The following is a 20,147-nucleotide window of genomic DNA, read 5'->3' as shown; positions in this document are numbered from 1 at the left end:
TGAAGGGGCAGGAGCCAGATAAGAGGGAGTTTAAGATATGCAGAGGAGAGGGGCTCCAGACAGCAGTTAAATAGCAGTGAGTGCAGGGATGAAGAGCAGGAGAAAAGGGAGTGGTAACCAAGCAGCCAAATGAATCCAAGAGTGGTTTGTTGGTATTTTGATAAAAGACATGGACAGCACTGATCCATAGCTGTACTGCAAGTGAGAGGGGAGGGAGAGTGGACAGGAGGGAAGGAGCATGGACATGAAGACAGGGAGGGAAGCAGGGAGGGCAGGATTAGCAAAGGAAACCTGAAGCAGCAGTGTCTGCCTCTGACCTTGGCTGTGGAAGAGGGGAAAGCAGGAAAGGTGCACTGGCTGTGGGACACCAGTTTTCTCTGGAAAAACAAAAATCCTGCCCAGGAAAGGAGGAAAAGGGAAAGTGTGGCACAAAGGCAGCTGGACCTGGGCTCCAGGGGTTGGGTTGCACTGCCAAAGAGAGGCTGTTTACGCGGGAAGGTGGCAGGACTGGAGCAGTAGGAGAGGATGACTGCAGTGGAGGAAGTCAAAGCCGGGATGGGGTTTCCACTAGGAATGACAGAGCAGCGGGAGGGAGAGCAGCACTAGAGGAAATGGATGCTGGGGGCGAGCCAATATTGTCTTTGCGATAGGAGAGAGTGTCAGAGGAGGAGGAGCAAGGAGGCTGGAGAGACCCAATAACCAAATAAATGTAAGAGAAGGGAAGGGGAGCCGGGAGTGGCTGGATAACACCCACGGAGGGCTGCGAGCGAGGGCCGGCGGAGGGAGAAGACCTGGCGTGAGCACAGGGCAGGCCCGAGCAGCAGCAGCAGCGGCAGGAGCAGTAGCAGGTGAGGATGCGCTGCGGGCCGAGCCGAGCCGAGCCGTGCCGTGCCGAGCCCCCCGCGCTGCAGGGCCGCCGCAGGGCCGGGGCGCGGGGCGGGGGCTCCTCCCGCGCTGTCCCCGCCCCCCGCGCTGTCCCCGCTCCGCTCCGCGCCGGGCGGGGCGGGGCTCGGGGCTCACGCAGCGGGGCTGCGGGTGCCGCTGTCCCTCCGCACAGCGCGGGCACCGCCGAGGTACGGCCGGGATTGGGGATTGGGGAGCGGGGATGGGGGCGGCCCCTCTTCCCGGGTGCGTGTGCGCAGCGCGGGCGGCGTCCGCAGCCTCTCCGCAGCCCCGATCGGCGCGGAGCGGGCTCGGCGCTGTCAGAGCCGCCCCGCCCCGCCCTACCCTGCCCTGCCCTGCGGCGGCCCCGGCCCGTCCCCGGGGGCAGCGGCGGCCGCCGCCCCTTTCCCTCCCTCCCCTTCCCTCCCTCCCCGCCCGCGGTGCCGCCTCCGCCGCGCAGCCGCACGCCCCGCGCGGTGCGGTGCGGAGAGCCCGGCTCGGCTGCTGCTCCTGCGGTATTCCTCGCTAGACGGATGTAATTCCTCCTTTATTTTTCTTGGCCGGGGCGGGGCGCGGGGGGCGGCGCGGGGGTCGCGGCGCGCTGTCAGCCGGGCCCGCTGCGGGGCTTTGTACGCGGGAGCGCCGCGCTGACCCCGCGGGCTCCGGCTGCGGGGCTGCGGTCCGGGCGCGGCCATCGCCGGGTGCCGCGGTGCCCGCAGTCAGCGGCACAACGCGTGGGCTTGGCTCGGTTGTCTCGGGGCTGGCTCTGGCTGTTAGGTGGGTACAGGCCTGATTTAACAAAAAAAATATGGCAGACTTGTGCTAGAGACTGTGAGACTGCAGCAGCTCTGAAAAACCCTTGTACATGGCAACCGGGGCTGACGTTTCATTCAGTAGCTGATGTTTTTCCTTTTGGAGTGATGATACAGAGCTAGAGTGAGCGTTGAATTTGTGATGTTGATGTCTTAATCGTGAATGAAATTGCATTCTCGTTTAAAGGTGAGTAGTGATCTGTGTTTCTACGTTGTGCTTCGCATTGTCCATAGGTATAAATGCTAAATGTTCCAGATCAGGATTGCAGGGAGAGGGAATAAACAGAAACTGTCAAGATCCAGAGCGTTCGGCTCATCCTTCGACCTTTATTGACAAGATACCAGCATTATGAAACCTGATTATTGAACAGTTCGGGAAAAGGGCTGGAATTCCCGCAGCCCGGCATCGTGCTGACAGGCATCTTGGGGAACAATGCTCCCCGGAGCCGGGGCTGGAGAGGCAGGGCAGGGAGAGGAATTTATTCAGAGAGATAGCAGCCGTGTGGAAATGTCAGGGGAGGCTCCGACTCCTCAGGCCATTGCAGGAAAGCTCCGCTGGAGGAAGGACTTGCATATGCTCAGAAGGCTCTGGAGAGAGAGACAGGAGTGAAAATGGAATGGGATAAAGGGCTGGGAAGGTGGGTGATGGCAGCGGGATGTGATTTTAAAAAATTTGTTCTTATCCTTTAGCGGTTTTTTCGGGGTTTTGTTCCCCTCTGTGAAGAGAACAGAAATGGCTGTAGTGATGCCTCCATGACTTAGCAGTGGTTGTAGGGCTGCAAGGAGGGATGAGGGGCTGGCTCATGTGTCACAACTAGTGCTGAAGAGGCAAGAAAATGGGGAATATTTTGTTACTTCATGTATATTTTGTTACTTCAGGAACATAAGCGTGGAATTATGAATGTGGAATCAGGAGGTCAGGTTCTGGAACAGAACCCGCTTTGGGTTTTTCTGTAATGCAGGTTAGGTGCAGCAAATGACACTCACTAAAGCAGGATGCAGCATTTTGGGATAAATAGGAGCTTGCAGCAGCCATGTGGCAAAAAGCGTTAGAGATGCTGTTTCATCTCGGTGGTGGCACGGATCCTGCAGCTTCTGGAGCTGCTGTGTGTCACTGAGCCCTGCCTGCACACAGGAGTGGGGCAGAGAAGGGCAAAACCCTCCTGCTGTATGTATGGAGCCCAGGATACTGCTGTGTGCTGCTCCAGGAGCCCCTGGGGAGTGGGAGTACAAACCATTTTATGAAAGATGTTTTCTTTTTCCTTCATCATCTGTAAAATGGAATCAGCTCAGCCCCCTTTATTGGATGGGCCTGGATTGCTCGTTTGCATTACGTCACCTGACTAAGGATTTATTTTTCATGTGGGTCAGTTATGGGATGAAATATTTGTAGTTGTATTGCCTGCAAAATAATTGTATTTCATTCGCAAGGAGTGCATGAACATCTTTCATGGAACACAGAGGAGAAAGTCTGTTTATGCAGATGTTTAAGGGTCAGACTGCAAAAGTTATTTAGACTGTTAATCTCTATAGGCACCTAAATTCCTTAGTCATCTGATCTGGGCACAAGTGAACAACCAGTACAACAGTTTATCATTGCCCATTAGCCATGAGTCAGCTACTAAATCCTGCCCAGGCTGGTGTCTGTGGCCACAGGCTTCCTGATTGCCCTTTCCCTAGGGTCTGGGAATACTTCTGGAAGTGTGGGAGCCCCAGGGGCCAGACAGGTGACCTGTCAGGGCAAGGAGCCACTGGCTGCCCTTGGATGTCTCTGGCTCAGCTGAGCTTGTGCGGGAGAGCAGTGCAGGCTCTTCCCTGTGCTGCCTGGAAACTCCTGATGAGAGCAGGCCTGTGCTCCATGGTAGGAGCTCTGTGGAGCCATAAGGGCTTTCCTGGCATATCAGCTCCTGCTGTGGGCTGCTCCTGTTCCCAGCTGATGGAGCTGGGGAGGTTGCCAGCACGTTGGACCCTTACCTTTGCCGAGGCTCATGGCAATTTTCCCAAGTGAAACCAGCAGGCATCTGGCCTAGAGATGTGAAATGTGAAAATCCAGTTGCCTTCTCTTGCTTTAAACCTGAGAAACCATCTCGTGTTGGATTGTTCTGAGCAGATACCGCTTGTGTGGAGAAACAAGGGTTGGAGCTGCAGCTCCACACCGAGGGGAGTGTGATCCATTGGGACCCGTGTCCTGCAGAGCCTGGCTTGGAGCCTGCTTCCCCCACTGCTGGGTTCTTTCCCCCCCACCCACATGTGGTTTTCGTTTGTCAGCCTTTTATTATTACTCTTAAAATGATCTGCTGTGAATTTGTTTTTCTAATGAACATGAATACAATGTTGCAGCAGTTACAGCTGGACCTTTGGAAGCTTTTCCTGTAATGAAAAAAGGGTTTCAGAGAGATTACATGGTTTTTTTAAAAAAAGAAAGACATAAGAAAAATTCTTCTTATGCCCAGTAGACCCCAACTTATTCAACAGCTTGATCAGAGTGACATAGATCAATTCTATATATATTTAAACAGGCAGGATTTTTCTCTTTTGTCCAACTTTATTTCTTTTTCATGTATTGTTAATCCCAGACACATTTTTTTACTGTCCATTCCTCATTAAAAAAGGCCAGTTTTGCATGGAAAAAAGCTTTGATGTGTGTTGTTAGGTGAGGGTTGAGTTCATAACAGATTTTATGGCTGGGGGGGCTGTGTCTGGAAGTGTTATTTCTGCTTGCAGTGAAATGTATGTGATTATTGAAAGGTATGCACCAATGTATAAATGTTGTGCTTGGGGATTGTGTACATCTCCCTATGCCCAAGGACAGATTAAGGTTGAGGATTACATTGAGCTATTGTTTTTCATCTCTGTTAACATTTTTCTCATCATCCTCTCTTCTCTGTGAGGTTTTTTCTCGTTGAACGGTGATAATTTCAGGATATTCTTACTTTTTCACGTCTTTTCACTTTCCTGCTATTCTCTTAATATATTATTTGATTGTTTAATATATTTACTCTCCTATTACATTGCACAAACTTGTATTTGTTTTTAAGCTGCATGTGTTATAGCCTACCAGAAACCCCTTTGGTGTGTCACCACTGCCACCAGAGGAACACATTTACGCTGGTGTGCGGCCGCTGTTATTCCACAAAGTGCTGAGTGTTAGAACTTTAAAAAGAAATGGTGAGTTGGTTTGATTTGTTCAGCAGCCCCTGATGTCGAGAGGGCAGTGGGGACTGAACAGAAGAGGCACTGCATGTGGAGCCCTGGTGGCAGCAGATGCTGACCCACACCTGTTGGATACTGGGAATAGCCTCTCTGGTCATAGCCGTGCCCTTGGAACAGGAGAGGTGTGCCATTAACACTCTGTCCTGAGAGCTAAAAATACTCTGCCACCAAACTGTTCACAGGTAAATGTTCCAGATTTAGCGGTTTTTCTGTTGACTGGTTTTCCAAACATAGGGTGTTCCCTTTTTGGGAGAGGTAGCCAGACCTGCTGAGCAATTTGCCTGTGATCTGTGAAATGTTCAGGAATGATGTTCCTGGATTTCATCTCGGGTTTTGTTCACTCGTCCAGAGCTGTGCACCAGAGGAAACAGTTTCTCCTTCTCTCTGAGAATAGGAAACACAGATGCAAATCATCAGAGAAGCTTGCCTTGAAAAACAAAGTGTTTGTATTTTATTTTTAAGACAGGAATAGGGATTGACTGACAACTCAGTTTGATTGCTCTGACCACTGGGTTTGGTTTTGTTAATCATGTCTCAATACAACGTGGAATGATCCCTGGAATGGGCAGCTGCTACTCCGCATGAAATGTGGGGTCTGGGAAGAGATGTAGCTGCAGACCCAGATTTAGGATGTGACCAGAGAGGAAGAGATGCAGACCTGGAGCCACCCAGCCGTGCTCCACTACCCACATCAGAGACTGCCACGGGCTTAATGGGTTTGAAGTAGCCAACTTAATGAATAAAGCATTTATGCTTCATGTGCTCAGTCTCCCTGTAGGAAGTGCGGGAGTGGTTGTTGTGACCCTTCCTTCAGACACCTTTAGTTCTGGCTTTTGTTTTTTCAGCTTGCCTCGAGGTTTTGGAAAGCAGCATCACATTGAGGTCATGCCTGTGCTAAAATCTCCTGGCCAGGGCTGCAGTGGTGCCTGCAGAGATCAGGGAGGATCATGCCCCACCCCAAAAGTGTGGAGCTGGATTTTCCATTTTCCCCCTTCCTTGGAGGCGTCAGTGGCTGGCCTGGGTGGGAGGTGCTCCGAGGTGACGCAGAGGTTCCTCTCCACGCCAGGCTCTGACATTTTAAGGTTATACTGATTACCCACTTTATCCCTGGCAGACATTTTTCCCAAGCCAGACCTACAGTCTTCATTGGGAAGTCTTTAGTTTTTGCTGTGGGATTCAGACCCTTGACCAAGAACGTGGTCAAGGTCTTCTACAAGGAGTTGTGGGGATTTCCTGCCATCCGGCAGTAATCCAGATCTGCAGCTTTTGGTTTTGTAAGTTCCTGCCTTTTGTTCTGAATTAATCCTATTGCTCTATGGATTGATTTATTACAGAATGACATGGGTAGCTGCTTTTGGTTCTTGCATGATAAAAGGGAGCCTTGTGTTTGCAAGGGCATGGAAACTGTGCATGGTGAGCTCTGGCAGTGTGGGCAGAGCCCGGGATACAGTGGAGCTGATCACTCTGGGGTTGTGCACCAGGACCAAAAGCTGATTTTTCCCACTCATTAAATCAATTTTGCTTAGTGCCTAGACACCACAAATGCTCCAGCTAATTATAGCAAGCAGCTCCTCTGTTTTTTTGGCTTGGAAGGGAAAAGTTGCTGCCTGCTGTATGTGAACTAATTTAACGTAGACACATTTATTTGAACATTCACAGGTTTTGGATTTGTACATTCCAGGTGTCGGCTTTTGTCAGTGGCTAAACCAATGGTGAGATTTTTCTTGTCAAGGGCTTTCACTGACTTTTCTCTTAGTGAACAAATATTTAATGAAAATGTTTCAGGGTCATCTGCACCACTCCCTACAGATGGGGTGGATGGCTTGTGGCTCTGGGGTGCCAGTGGCACACACATTTATAGCAACTCTGGAATGCAGCTTGGAGATGATTTTTGGAAAGGGCCTTTGGGCCTAGATCTGCCTTTTAGAAATCTGGATGTTTGATACAGGAGGATCATCCAGTAGATCACCCTTTGCTAGAGCCTGGATCATGCAGTGAAGGAGTCAGGAGAGTTCTCTATAAGTTAACAGGAATTCTCTGTCATGTAGGATCCATATGGGATAAAGATAACCTGGTTAATTTATCAGCTGTTTCTTTTTTTGTAATGTAAAATATTGTGACCTTTTTTGGACCATAATGCCATGAATAACTCTCTGCAGTTTCATCATAGTAAAAGAAGAATCGATTAATTGCTGCCTTTTTTTTTTTTTTTTAACCGTTATTTGGAGTAATGTATTCTTAGAGCAATTTTAGATGCTTTTAAGAGGCTAGGTCCTGAGCCTGAAAGAAATCTGGCTGACTTTGGTGGGGCTACACTGATTATCACAAGTCAAAAAATCTGCCTTGCACTTTTCGAGTTTTCATAGAACAAACACTGGAGCCTGTTGTGTTTTATTCTGTTGGTGTTTTTGGCATCAGAGAAGCTTTTCCTGATTGTTTTCCTCATTTGAAGGCTGATTGTACTGAGTGACCTCTTGCTACTAAAGGGTGGGTCAGTTTATGTGGGAAAGTCTTAGTCAATGTGTCTGGGAGATAAGTGGGACTGCATCCCAACGAGCCTTGTGCGTTAAATACTGGAATGTGCTGGGGAGCTGCCAGGAGATTGGAAGCAGGACTCTGCGACAAGCCCAATGCAGTCACACTCTCCCTAAAATAGCACTGTGGATAACAGGAGATCTGCAAAGTTATCACTTACCTCATTTTCGCACAAATTCTTTCCTAAAAATGGATTACTGACTGAGGATTCGGGCGGGTTTTTCTGGTAATATATTCCATTTACATTTTGAGAGCAGTCATGTCCCTCTTAAGTCTTTGGCTGCAGGAAAGAGGGAAAAAGCTGTGGTGAAAGCCCCCAAATCCCAGCCCAGGAAAAGCCATTGGTATCATCCTCATCATCACCTGAATGAGAAATGAGATGGGTTTTACCTCAGTGTAGGTCAGTAGGAGCCTCTTCAAATTCTCCTTGAACAGTCTGGAAGTATCAGGGCAGAGATGAATAAGTTCAGCGGCCTCAGACGTGCTTGGGCTGGCTGTGGGTGACAGCTTTTGGCACCAGCCCCTGGATGCAAACAGCCAGTGTTTGGATATTCAAATGAGCAGTGGTTTACCACTGCAGACCGTAGATGGTTTTGTTTAAGGGGAAAAAGAAGCAAATTTGATTTTCGGCCCCGTGTCAAATTTGTCGAGGGAAGAATCTGATTGTGCAGCTTTAGTGGTTAGCATAAGCCAGTTAAACATTAAACCTGGGGTGCCTGAATTAGTTTCTTTCAGAAAGAGGATGAGTTGGCTGCTAAATGGGATAGTGTGAGGAAAGTGCGGGGGCAGCTGGGTTGGGAGCAAGGTTGGGTGATCCTGAGTCAGCAGGTGGTTGTTTAGCCCTGCTGAGAGCTGCCTGAGGAAAGTACGGATCCAAACAACCATGGAACTGTGTCTGCCCTGCTGCAGGGACCTGCACAAGGAGCTCTGTGAAAGGGAAAATAAAAGTGGGATTGTCAGGGAATCATAAAAGTCTGGAGTGCTGTAAGTCATGACCTCTTGGTGCCTGCAGATTTGAGGATGAGCTGCACTCTTGGAAAGGCAAATGGATTAGAGGTCGTTTGTGGAAAATATCCCCCAGCTTCTGGTGTGCACAGCCAGCCTGGTGTCACTGCAGCTCCCAAACCCCTCGAGGTGTGACTCCCAACAGGCCTGGAGCAGGACTGCCATCCCTGGCCCCGGGAATCAGATGCACAGGGATTGTGCTGGGAGCAGAGCGGGGTCACATCCCCTGTGCCACCGAGGTTCTCCATGGAGAGAACACTCACTCAGCCACAGCTGCCAGGCTCTGCTCCCTGCTCCTCAAAAAGGGGAAGCTGTGGCCCTCAGGATGCAGTGGGGTGCTGTGGTTGTGCTCTGAGGTTGGCTGGGAAGAGGATGTGGCACAGCAGCCCCACCCTGTGCCCAAGGGGGATTCCCTGACCCCAGGTGCCCCCCTGATCCAGCTTTGCAGCTTCCCAGCGCCCTGGTGTGTAAAGGAGCTTTATTGCTGCTCCAGGGAGGGACATGATGACATCAAACCCAGGTAAGAGGGAAGGAGAGGTAAAACCTGCAATGCAATGGAGTTTCAGTGAGCTCTGCCTTCTCCAGCCTTGCGCACTTTCAGGTTTTGTACCAGGAGGCATAAAAATTTCCAGAAATTGCAGTTTATGTAAGAGATGTGAATAATGGCTAATAATAAGTGAAACTGCCATGAGGAGCTGGAAGAGGGGGGAAGTAGGTTATTTTTAGAGATCTATTCTCATTGTATGCTAGACAAACAAGAATAAGGTGACTTTGCATTAAACATATACCACAAAGAAGTACAGATATTTTCCCCAGACGAGTCTCCATGGTGCAGTAATGGTCTGTGCTATCTGCCAGCTTAGGAATGAGGCTCATAACTGCTTCTTCACTGTTTAGTAAGAAAAAAAGGACCTTCCATGCTCATTTTCTTTGCAGTACTGTTATTCTTCTTGCTCTGTGAAGCTTGAGAATGAAGTATCTGAATCCCCACTTGTGCCAAGTTACACAACTGCACCACTGATGTGTCCATTTACACCATCACAGTCTGGGACTTGAGGTTTTAAATCCTTTTCATAGAGAAACATGTACAAGAGCATCTCAGAATCACAAAATTAAGTAGGTTGGAAAAGATCTTTGAGATCCTTGAGCCCAGCCTATATCTGAGATCATTTTGTATTGCTCAGTCATGTTTCTCAACCATTTTAGAAATGTGAAGATTGTAAAACAAGTGACAAGGTCCCAAAATGTCGGAGTCAGGGCGGTGCTCCCTCTCCGTGGGCAGGTGACAGGGAGCCCACAGCTCTTATCTAGCTGTGTTTTTAGTCTGAGTAATCCTAATCAGGTAGTAAATCCTGAGTGAGATTACGCTGCTGCAGCAAGTGCAGCAAAGATCAGCTGCAGGGCTGGAGTGGGATCTGGAGATGCCTGCTTGCATATTCACTGAGACAAAGCAGGACTTTGGAGGCTTTGTAGGATTTTCCTCTGAAGGAGTGAGGAAGCAGCCCAGTGAAGACAAATGGTGTGTTGGCTGCAGCAGGGCTGACAGGTGAGGAGCACATGGGCATTCCAGGCCGAGGCGGAGCAGTGAGGGATGTTTCTACAGCTGCTGCTGACCAGCAGAAAATAACATGAATCACTGGGGGTTGCAGTGGCACAGCAGAGCTGCTGCAGAGTTCAGAGAGTCCCAGAGTTCCTCGGATTCCTGGCACGGGGCGATGAACCCCCGCGTCACCTTTAGGGCAGCTTTCCGAGCACAGCATCCATGTTATTCCAGAGTGCCTCTAACAGGAGGACAGCTGTTTGCAGTTTTAACTTCTGGTTGTCATAAGCTGTGGCAGGAATCCAGGGAGCCATGGAAGAACCCTGGGCCTGAAATTAATTTTCAGCCAACTCGATTAGATCAGTGCCCGTGGCAGACTTAGCACTAGAATTTTATGTGTATTTTGGGATAAATGCAGCCCTTGCTGGTGTTTAGTAGCTTGGCCATCATACCTAGAGGAGAGCTAGGAGGGCATGCAGATACATAAAACGAGGCACAAAATTATCCTTGTATGCATTCTTAATGCTTTGTGGATTGATCAAACCAGTGCAGTTTGATGGGGATGAGCATTGAGAAATGGTCACTATGCAGCAGCACAGCTGCTCCATCAGAGGGGAATGAATTCCCAAATTGCATCCCAAGCATGTTATTAGAGGATTAAAGAGCAGGGCAGCTCACCTTGCCTAACTGTCCTGAAACTGTGCTCCACGCATCATACATATAAATAACTATTATGCAAATATTACCAGAGCAACAAAGCAGGTTTTGAATTTGCTTTGTGCCTTGCAAATGACCAAGTCTCTTGTCTCAGTGTTCCAAATGATAATCTTGTTTTCCCCAAACACAAAGCACTGAAATTACCTGTGCAATTAGAATATACCACTCCATTCCTCTTTCTCTGAATTGGTCTCAGTGTTCAGTAGCAGACTGGAATGTTTGGTACATAATTTCCTTCCTTGATTAAGTTAAAATTTAAGGAGATTTCCCATTTGGGCTGTCATCAGGAGAAATAAATCTTTGTTCCTTTTAAAAACTTGCCCATTTGACTGACGTCACCTGCTGCCTGCACATGTCTCTGCAGAGGGGAAACCACCTCAGTTTGTACCAGGAGAGGTTTAGGTTGGATATTAGAGAAAAATTCTCCATGGGAAGAGTTGTCCAGCCCTGGCACAGCTGCCCTGGAGGGATTTAAAAGCTCTGTGGCACTTGGGGACATGGTCAGTGGTGGGTTAATAGTTGGACCTCAGGGTGTGTCAGGAATCAGGGGCTGGATGGATGCTGCGTTCTGCCTCTAGGTGCTCGTGGGTTTTGTGCTGATACTTGGTCCTTGAATATTGCACCTCAGGGATCTGTTCCCCAAGAATCACCTGGAAAACCCTTTGCTACTCCTCAGAGAAGTCTTGGATATAACTTGCCATAGAGAACTGCCTGTTCCCTGGGGTGGTGGTTTGGGAATCAGGGTGTTATGATGGGAGGCTCCAAATTAACTGCAGAAAATAATAATAATAATAATAATAAACAATAACAATAATAATAATAATGATGATGATGATGATGATGTTGTGAAGTACTGTTAACCGCTCCTCTGTCAGTGGAATGACCATGCCAGCCTTGCCTGGGGTTTGGGATTCTCCTATAGGCACTGATGAGGAAGTTCCTAGGAGTGACTTCTTTGGGGAAATGGTGTCCCTGTGTGTGGTGACTGGCACTTGGCCCATTTTCCTAGATTTATTGCTAGAGAACCCAGGTCTCCTCAGGGACAAGGAGGAATTTTCCTGGCTCTGTTGGTATGGAATTATTTTGTTCTACCTGTTCCTGATGTTGGCAGGTGGTGGCCATGGGAGCCAGGGGATCCTCCACGGGGTTGGAGGGGATGAATTGGAATGGGATTAGCATTGTGTTTGGAAGTGTGTTGTTTAAAAGTTGCATTTTGTGGTGGGGGGAATCCAAACAACCCTTGTTGGGTTGTTCCTGAGTTGCTGGGTTTAGAAGGAAGGCCAGGGGCTGTGTTGTGGTGTCAACAACAAGGGGGAGGAGGCTTTGTAATTTGAGTGTTGCAGCAAACAGAAACCCAGCAAAGGCCAGAAGAAATGCAGCTGAGGGAATTTTTGTACAAGCCTATGGTTAATTTTAGCTGGGAGTTTGGGATGTAGGTTTTTTTAATGGCTTTTAATTTCAAGGGCTGCTGAGGGATGGGGAAGAAAGGATGTTGTGTGTGTGTGTGTGCTGACCCCCCAGCTCTGGTTTTAGCTGTGACACCGGGCTGGGTTTAGCAGCTGGATGCTGGAAAGCTTTCATAATTAGGAATTTTGTGCTTTGTGCATGGTGGTTTCTGCTGGAGACTATGGTAAGTGTCCCCAGCTCTGTTTCCATGCAGAACTCAAAATGGCATGGGAAGAACAAGCCTTTGCACAGAGCCGTGTCACAGCCTCCTCTTTGGTGGCATCTCCCTGTTACAGTGCTGTGATTGTGAGGCATCCATAAAGCCAGTGCTTTGCTAAAAATAGGCCATTCCTCTTGCAAATGCTATTACAATTCTGATATTCAAATATTAAACCTTCTCTGCAGTGTTAAAAATAGCTGTGAACAGAGAAATCCTCTCCTTATTCTCAGCTGAGGAGTTGAATATTGAACGAGTCAAAGGCTCAGTCCCGAGGCTGGAGCTGTGTGGGAGTTGAGCTGAGGCTTCTTCACCCCTGTTTCTTCACCCCTCATCTGCTGTTGTTGTTGAACACACAGGACAAGTGGGTGGGAGAGAGAAACTAGCAGGAAGTGGATCAAAAGAAAGTGAGGAGTGGCCAAAATGAAATGGAGAAAATAAGAGAGGAAGCAAAGCGAGAGGAAAAACCAGGATTTAAGTAGCAAACTGCATTGAGAGTGTTTCATCAGAACAAGGCTCTGGTCCTGATGGCTGCCAGACAGGGATTTGGGGAGCAGCTGGCAGAGGGTGTGAGGCAGCCCTGCCTCTCTCCCAGGGCTGTGGGTACAGCCTGTGGGCTCCGTGCCTGTGGCAGGAGCCCTGCAAATTGCAGCAAGCCACTAATTGCCTTTGGGAGGCCACTTACAAGGGTGGGAGCATCCTGAGGATTGAACTCAGTGGGAAGATCAAGGGCTTGGCAACTTGGGGTGTGTGCTCCAAGTGCTGATATCCTCAGCCTACACGCTTCAAGAATGCACAAATTGAAAGGCAGGTGGTTTTTTTTTCTCCTCCCTCCAATGCTCTTGTGCATTAACTAATGCAAAATTTAATAATAAAATACCATTTCAGCAAAATAATTTCCTTCCATTTGCCATCAACAAAAGGCATATTGGAAAAGACAATTTCCTCTAGGGCGAAATAAAGGACAAGCAAACAGAAATGACCATTGTAGATTTAATGGGGAAAAATGGATTTATCATGTGGCTTGATTGCCATCTTAATGATATTATAAGGCAAGGAGGGAACCAAACAATGCCCATCTTTTATCATGGAAATGAAGGCCAGGAAGGCTTTCAGCAAACACTGTTTAGCCAAAAATAAGGGTGAAGGAAAATATAATTTGACCATATAATCCTGAGGGTCCAGGTGAGTGGTGGCAGGGCTGCTCTCTTTGCCTTATTAGTTCCAAGGGGAAGGAGATCCATTTTCCCTTTCTGTAGGGAGGAGACCAGCACTAACATTTATCAGCTTAAGCTGGGTTCAGCCAGTTGTGTTCAGCTGGAAACCCCTCTGATGATCATCCATCACAGCTGGAGCCTTCTTGGGAGAGAATCCTGGAGCAGGTGGATCCCACAAGGCAAAACCAGAACACTTTGTGTCTCTGACAGCATTACCCATAGCCTAACAGGCTTGTCCTGGATTTCCCCCAGCAGGAATGCCATTTTGGCTGTGGGGACAGAAGGCTGGCAGCGAGGGAAGGGCTCGATAAATCTCCGTGTCGTCGCTGTGTCTGGAATCACTTTGGGATCGCAGCGTTTCAGCGCCCTAACGCTGCCCCTTGTGCCCCAGCAGCTGCCTCTGGAGCTCTGCCCTCCTTTAGGAGCTGCTCCAGGAAAGGGAAGGTCCCTGTGTGCTCTCCTGCCTCTCCTGGCACCCAGCCACCCTGTTCTGGTCACAGAGCCCACATCTTGGAAACCCAAAAGGGCACAAATTTCAGTCACAGACGAAACACCTCCCAAAAATCCCCCATGCTGTGGAGAGGGCATGGCATGCCTGGTCACACACCAGGATCCAGCCCTGGTTTGCAGTGGCCTTTGGTGTCACCCTGATATTTTCTGAAAAATCCCTTTGTCGGGATTTTTCTCCTGAGAAGCTGAGAAGCCTCAGAAAAGAAATGTAAACTATAATTATCTGATTGCTTGGAATGTGATCAGGAGGTTGTTTACCAGCAGGTGCATCTTTGATTGGTTCCATGTGAGTTGTTTTTACTTAATGACCAATCCCAGTCCAGCTGTGTTGGACTCTCTGGTCTGTCACAGGTTTTTATTATTCATTCTTGTTAAGCCTTCTGATGTCTCCTTTCTCTTTCTTTAGAGTAGTTTTAGTATATAATCTCTTTTAATATAATTCTATAATAGAATCAATCAGGCTTCTGAGAGCTTGGAGTCAATTCTCATCTCTCACCTCGTCCTGCAGTCAGGGTCTCTCAATTAGCCAGTGGTTTTTCCCTTGTCCAGGTCACCTGTTGCTGTAAGTGGAGCCAGGATTCCTGAGCGTTGATGTGTATCAGGTCCCTCAGGTGTGGCTCTTGTGCCTGTTGTCAGCCCAAAGGCAGCTGTCTTGGCTCAGATCTGCACAGAAATGAGTTTTAGTTGCCCCTGCTTTAGCAATCCAGGGAGAACTGAGTGGCTTGTCTTTGGAAGGCCATGCTGAGGTGGTGAAATGTCCATGTGTGCTAATGCCTTTACCTGTGTCCCATTAACCACTTTACATGCAGAGATGTTGATGCACATCTCTCACCATAATGGTGCTGGGGTGAGCAGTTAGTGCATTATTTTAATTCAGTAACATCCTGCAGGGATGAAATTCTGCACACTGGCATTGTTTCCTGGGCAGAGCACACTCACAGGAGATAACAGATGTTACCAGGCCTCCCAAATAAGTTAATTTTTATTCTCCTCTGTTACATTTGAGTTATGGATGAAGAAGGGTGAGCTGTATCAGCTCTGGATGGTCTGGATAGTCCAGGTATGCATTTCCATGGCTGTGATGGCACTGCCTGCTGGTGGCAGTGATCCTGATGCTTCCTCCCAGGTATCACCTTCACCTTTCTGTCTGGCATCCCCACATCTTTTGTCTCCTTCAGTTTTATTCAGTTATTTTCATTTTCAAATCAGAGTTTCCTATGAACCTGCCAGCCTGTGCCCAGCTGTCGGGTTTTCTCAGATAAGTTTTGGAGACTATGAAAGTAAAAGTATCTGGAATATCTTAAGGGACCTTGGCTTCAGTGCTCATTTTTCATTGACAAAATCCAGACCAGCTTTGGAAAGGTGAGCAAAATTTAAAGTTATGTCAAGAGGAATGCTGAGCATTGCTCTGGAAGGGAATGAAAAAGAAGGTGTTCTGACTTAGGGCTGGCAGTTCTCAGCAGGGCTGAATTGCAGATCCCTTGTCATCAACTTGCTCACAAACCATCCTTGATTAATTTAGTAGCAGGTCCAAGTGGGAGGAAGGAGAGGGAGCTGTGCTGGTCTTGATGAAAGAAAATCTGCCCGAGGAGCAGGCAAATCCAAGCTGTAATTCCTGCAGAGCTTCAAACATGGCCCTAATTTTGCTGATTCAGAACCTCTTTTCTCCAAATCTTGGCATGGATTCCTGCAGGCAAATGTGTCCATGTCTTCATTTGTCAGAGTAAAGCAGTGAGGGCTGAGGTAGGGACCAGAATTCCCAGGACACAGATTGGGAGAGCCTTCCTGGGAGCAGGATGTGGGCTCATGTGCCCTGTGATCTGGGGAAAAAGCCCAAAATGGGGAAAAATAAAGGCCAAACAAAGCCCTATAGCAGCATTCCGGGGCTAGAGAATTCCTGCAGAGCCCTGTGACCACCTGCTGCCCCTAGGGCTCCTCCCAGGATGTTTTGTGCTGTGTCCACTTTCCTGTTTCACTTGCACTGAAATAAATGTACTGATGGGTGTGATTTTTTTTCTTGGTTGAAATTTTTGTGAGTATTCCCTGGACTTGCAGAGCAGATGGTGACTCTGTTTTCCCTGCTCTGACCTTGTGAGCCTTCCCAAAGCTTGGGCAGGGTGAGGTATCCCAAAATCCCTGCTGGAGACACAGCTGCTCTAGGCTGACTGTTTGGGATAATGAAAGGAGGGAGATCAGAGTTTTGCCTCAGGCTTGGAGCATTGGAGACCCAATTAATTTTGATGGGAGTTGTTGGTGTCCAACACCTGTGAAAATGAAACTTCCAGCATTTTGCTGCAGGTAAGGAATTGGCTCTGGGTTGGGATCTCAGTGCTGTATTGTCCCAAATTATAGAGTTACAGAAGTAATTACTTTGGGGGTAAAATGTTGCTTTTGATATTTTTCTGCCATTTTTGTTGCTAAAAGAGTGATGGTGAGGCTAAATTTGTACCCCTCAGTAGAACTGGTTAATTAATGTGTTATTTGTGCTCACTCAGAGTCCCAAATCAGTAGGGGAAGGTTTAACACCAGCGAGGTAAAGTGAAAATGTGAGTATCCATTTCCCCAAACCCACAGCCTGTCCCCTTGCTGGGTTATTTATTCCCCTGCACTCTCCTGTCGGACACTTGAGAGTGGCAGTTCTATTTTAGCTGATAATTTGTCTGTGGTTGGGTTTCTCCTGACTGACACCTCCCCACAGGAGCCCAGAGCCTCCCCTTGTGCCGGTGGGAGATGAGGTCATGGATGCCTGCTCTGGCCTGGAGGAGGCTGTGAGTAAGGAGTCATTTTTGTCCTGTGAAATGCCAGCCCTGGTGCCTGGCTGGCTCTGTGTCGGAGGGGAGGTGGGAGCTGGCAGCCCTTGCTCTGCACAGAATGTCTGAGGCTCTCTGTCATTTCCTGCTCTCCAGATCCCCCTCCTGCCTAGAACCCACACCCCGCTTTGTTCTGCCTTTGGCCAGCTTGAAGAGGTGCCTTGCTGTGCTGCAGCTCTCAGGACAACAAACCCACCCCATCTCAGCGTGCTCCAGACTGTGGAATTCCAGTGCTGGATGGGGCTGGGGTGGTGTCACTCAGTGCCAGAAATGCTGATCCCGAAGGATAGGAAGCTCTAGGGAAAATGGCCTGGTTAAAATCAGTGTTCAGTGTTGCTGTTGCTGCCATATGGGTGGGCTCCTGGCATTAACTGGGGCTCGAATGTTTTGATTTTCACCCCCCTCTGTATTCCCTGCAACAACTTCTTTAAATCTTGTGCTTCACCAGGATCCTGGAAGAATCCAACAGCAGCCACTGGGGAAGGGAGCAGAGGAATACAGAGGAGGGTGCCTTCCTTGTGATATTTGAGATTTTCAGCAGCCTTCAGGAATTCAGAGGTTTTATCTTTAATCAGAGTTTCTATTCATCTTTCAGCCAATTTCCCCAAATTCACAGGTAGCTCAAAGCTTCTGTAATAGCATAGCATAGGTAATTTTGCTGCTTATACCCAAGGTGTGCAGCAGAACTGAGCTGCCAAACAACCCCTCTGTTGTTGTACACAACCTATGGCAACTTTGAATGGTATGAAGTTTTAAAAGGCATTAAATCTTGGTAAAATACCCAGTACAACTCTTGTGTATCTGCAATTAATAAGTAATTCAGCCATGCCAAAGTCAAGCAAGCCCAAATCCCCTTTATACCACACTGCACCATCTGTCTAATCTATCTGTGTCAAATATGGCTTGTTTGGGTCTGTCCTTCCACAGGCTGTGCTGGGTAGATGAAACTGAAATTTCTGGTCAGGGGAATACTTTTCTCTTCATGTTTCTAGCTCAGGTAACTAACATATGTTTGATGCTAGTTTTTGTCATGTGTTTGGTAAATAAGTATGTGGTGGTCAGCACAAATATCTTTTTGTCGTGGTTGACCAGAGGGATTTTACAGCTCCAGCACCTTCCCAGCAGTTCCTATGGAAGAGCTGAGGGAAGGGATTGTCCTTCAGGCACTTGCAGGTGGACAAGCACCAAAGTGGGTCCTGTAGGTTGATCTATTGCCCAGAGCTTGTTTTCTATTTGTTTTCTGCTACTCTGGAAAGGCTCTGTTTGCCTGGAATTTGCATTAGGATGGTGGAATGTCATAAAGGAATATTGAAATGGACTTGGTTTCCTTTCTGCTCCGTTGTGCCAGTCTGTTTGAGCTGGAAGTGCTGGGGGAATGCAAGGAACAGCACTGCAGTGGGGCAAAAATAAACTCTGGGATTTGCAGGTAACCTTTTCTTTTGATGTTTTTCCAAAGCTGCTGCAGTGCCCTGTGTCCTTGTGGGTTACAGAGCCTGCTGTGCTGGGAGCTGCTGTTGGAGAGGAGGAAATTCCTTTTGGAGCAGAGCTGGGGGCTGTGGCCATGGATGTATGGCTGGGGTTGTGGTGATTTGGGTTTTACTCCCTCTTCTGCACAGGGGATGCCTAGTTTTGGAGAATAAGGACATTTGCAGAGTCCAGAGATCCCAGAGGGGCTCCAGGGCAGGTGGGCCTGCAGGAGGAATGCCTGGGGGGAGCAGGACTTGTATGTCCAGGTGGTTCCCAGGCTCTGATGGAAAAGGCTCAGCTCTGCTGCTCCTGCCCTGCACACCAGGCTCCAGTGGCCACTCCTGTGGCTTGGGAATGGGAGATTTCTCTCTGGGGCTGCTGTTAAAGCAGCACAGACACAGCCTGCATTCATCATCACCCTCTGGAGTGAACCAGAGCACGGAGCTTTTCCTGAGACGCCTGTTTGGAACAAGAGCAATCTAAAAATTCTGCATTTTTACTTATTCAGTCACATTACCTCGCTCTGCTGCTCACCACCTCCCCTCAGCCTCACTCAGGCTTTTTTTGTCTCCATCTTTCATTTGCATGTGCTTTACAGGGAGAGATCCCTGGTCTCCAGACAGCTGAGCCTGCTGTGCAGTGCCACGTGAAGGGAAAGCAAACTCCAGCCATACAGGAACTAAAATGGCTGAGTTGGGGTGTGGTGAGTGTTAAGATGGAGCCAACCAAGCAGATCATTCTAGAAATTACACAGGCTGATTCTGCTGTCCCTGGTGAAGTTATGATGCTTCCCCTTGTGTGTTGTGTTGGCATTGATGGCATCACTAATAGAGATGTTTTATTTCAAATCCCACCTTCAGTGCTTCTGTTCAGCTGGTGCAGGAATAGGAACCAGCAGTGGGATCCTCTGGAACAGAAAGGGCAGAGCCAGGCTCCAAGGTCTGCTTTAACCTCTTGCTGCCAGTGCCTGGCTTTTCATGGAGACTGTAATAATTGAAAAGCTGGCATAGTGTAATCCTGAGGTTTATATTAAAGCCTCTTACGAGTGCATCATGCATTTCCAAACACTCCCATTAATATATTCTCTTTGAGAAATGCTCTGATCCAGGAGCTCTCTGGGTTTGCCATTCCAAATAAGGATGCTTTAATTACTGGTGACCTGATTTGAATATGGGCTGGACTGATTTCATTTAAAATATTAATTGTAGCTCATTGGATTGGTTATGCTTTTGCTTTATTCCTGGAGCAGCCACGATCCTCACTCAAATCTGTGTGTTGAGGTCCTGTCTTACCCCAATTTCCATCAAAAAGGGACACAGCTCTGACCTGATCCTTTCAGCTAAAAATCCCACTGTGCTTTTCCATCTCATTCCTCACTTTCACCGGGGCTTCTGGAGTCTGGTGTGTGGGTGGAAGCCACGGTCAGGATGGTGGTCAGGGCTCCAGGAGACATCTGGTCCCATCCCAGGCCTGTGTGAGGTCTGGGAGCTGCAGTGGGGCTGCACTTTCCCCAAGGATCTGTTACGCTGCATTTTTGGGAAGGAAGGGAGCTTGGCTGCCTCCAGATCCATGGGAGCCACGAGGAGGAGATCAAAGCACAGCTGCTCAGGAGCAGGGAGAGCATCTGACCACAAATAATTGTTCCAGCTTGGAATGCCAAGTGACAGTGAATGGCATTTGAAACAAGTGCTGGGGTGGGTCTGCTCAAAGCTGCGCCTGCTAGGGGTCAGAGAATTATAGAACTGGTCCCACTTCATTTAAAACCAGTGTTGGTTT

General features: G+C 48.4%; 1 protein-coding gene and 1 long non-coding RNA gene across 7 annotated transcripts in view; one reads left to right on the top strand and one right to left on the bottom strand.

Moving 5' to 3' along the window:
- Positions 1-686: 686 nt before the first annotated feature.
- The window catches only part of SPTBN1 (spectrin beta, non-erythrocytic 1), a 115,125-nt gene continuing 95,664 nt past the window's right edge, over positions 687-20,147 (top strand). The window contains exon 1 of one of the 6 annotated variants that reach the window (XM_074536669.1): positions 687-848. The gene's annotated coding sequence lies outside the window, so the exon portion shown is untranslated. Of the gene's footprint in view, positions 849-917; positions 1,074-1,258; positions 1,418-1,523; positions 1,660-1,857; positions 1,882-6,038; positions 6,182-20,147 lie in introns of those variants that run through there. The other 5 variants (XM_074536670.1, XM_074536668.1, XM_074536671.1 and 2 more) reach the window with 5 other exon arrangements.
- LOC141728456 (uncharacterized) lies at positions 5,167-7,937 on the bottom strand. Its single transcript, XR_012579373.1, has 3 exons — positions 7,833-7,937; positions 7,603-7,722; positions 5,167-5,291 (listed from the first exon to the last, which is right to left on the bottom strand). It is a non-coding gene; the product is annotated as an uncharacterized LOC141728456 (long non-coding RNA).

This window comes from Zonotrichia albicollis, chromosome 3, assembly GCF_047830755.1.
Source record: "Zonotrichia albicollis isolate bZonAlb1 chromosome 3, bZonAlb1.hap1, whole genome shotgun sequence".
Classification (NCBI taxonomy): domain Eukaryota; kingdom Metazoa; phylum Chordata; class Aves; order Passeriformes; family Passerellidae; genus Zonotrichia; species Zonotrichia albicollis.
The sequence above is the reverse complement of the archived record's forward strand: the minus strand, read 5'-3'. Positions and strand labels throughout refer to the sequence as shown.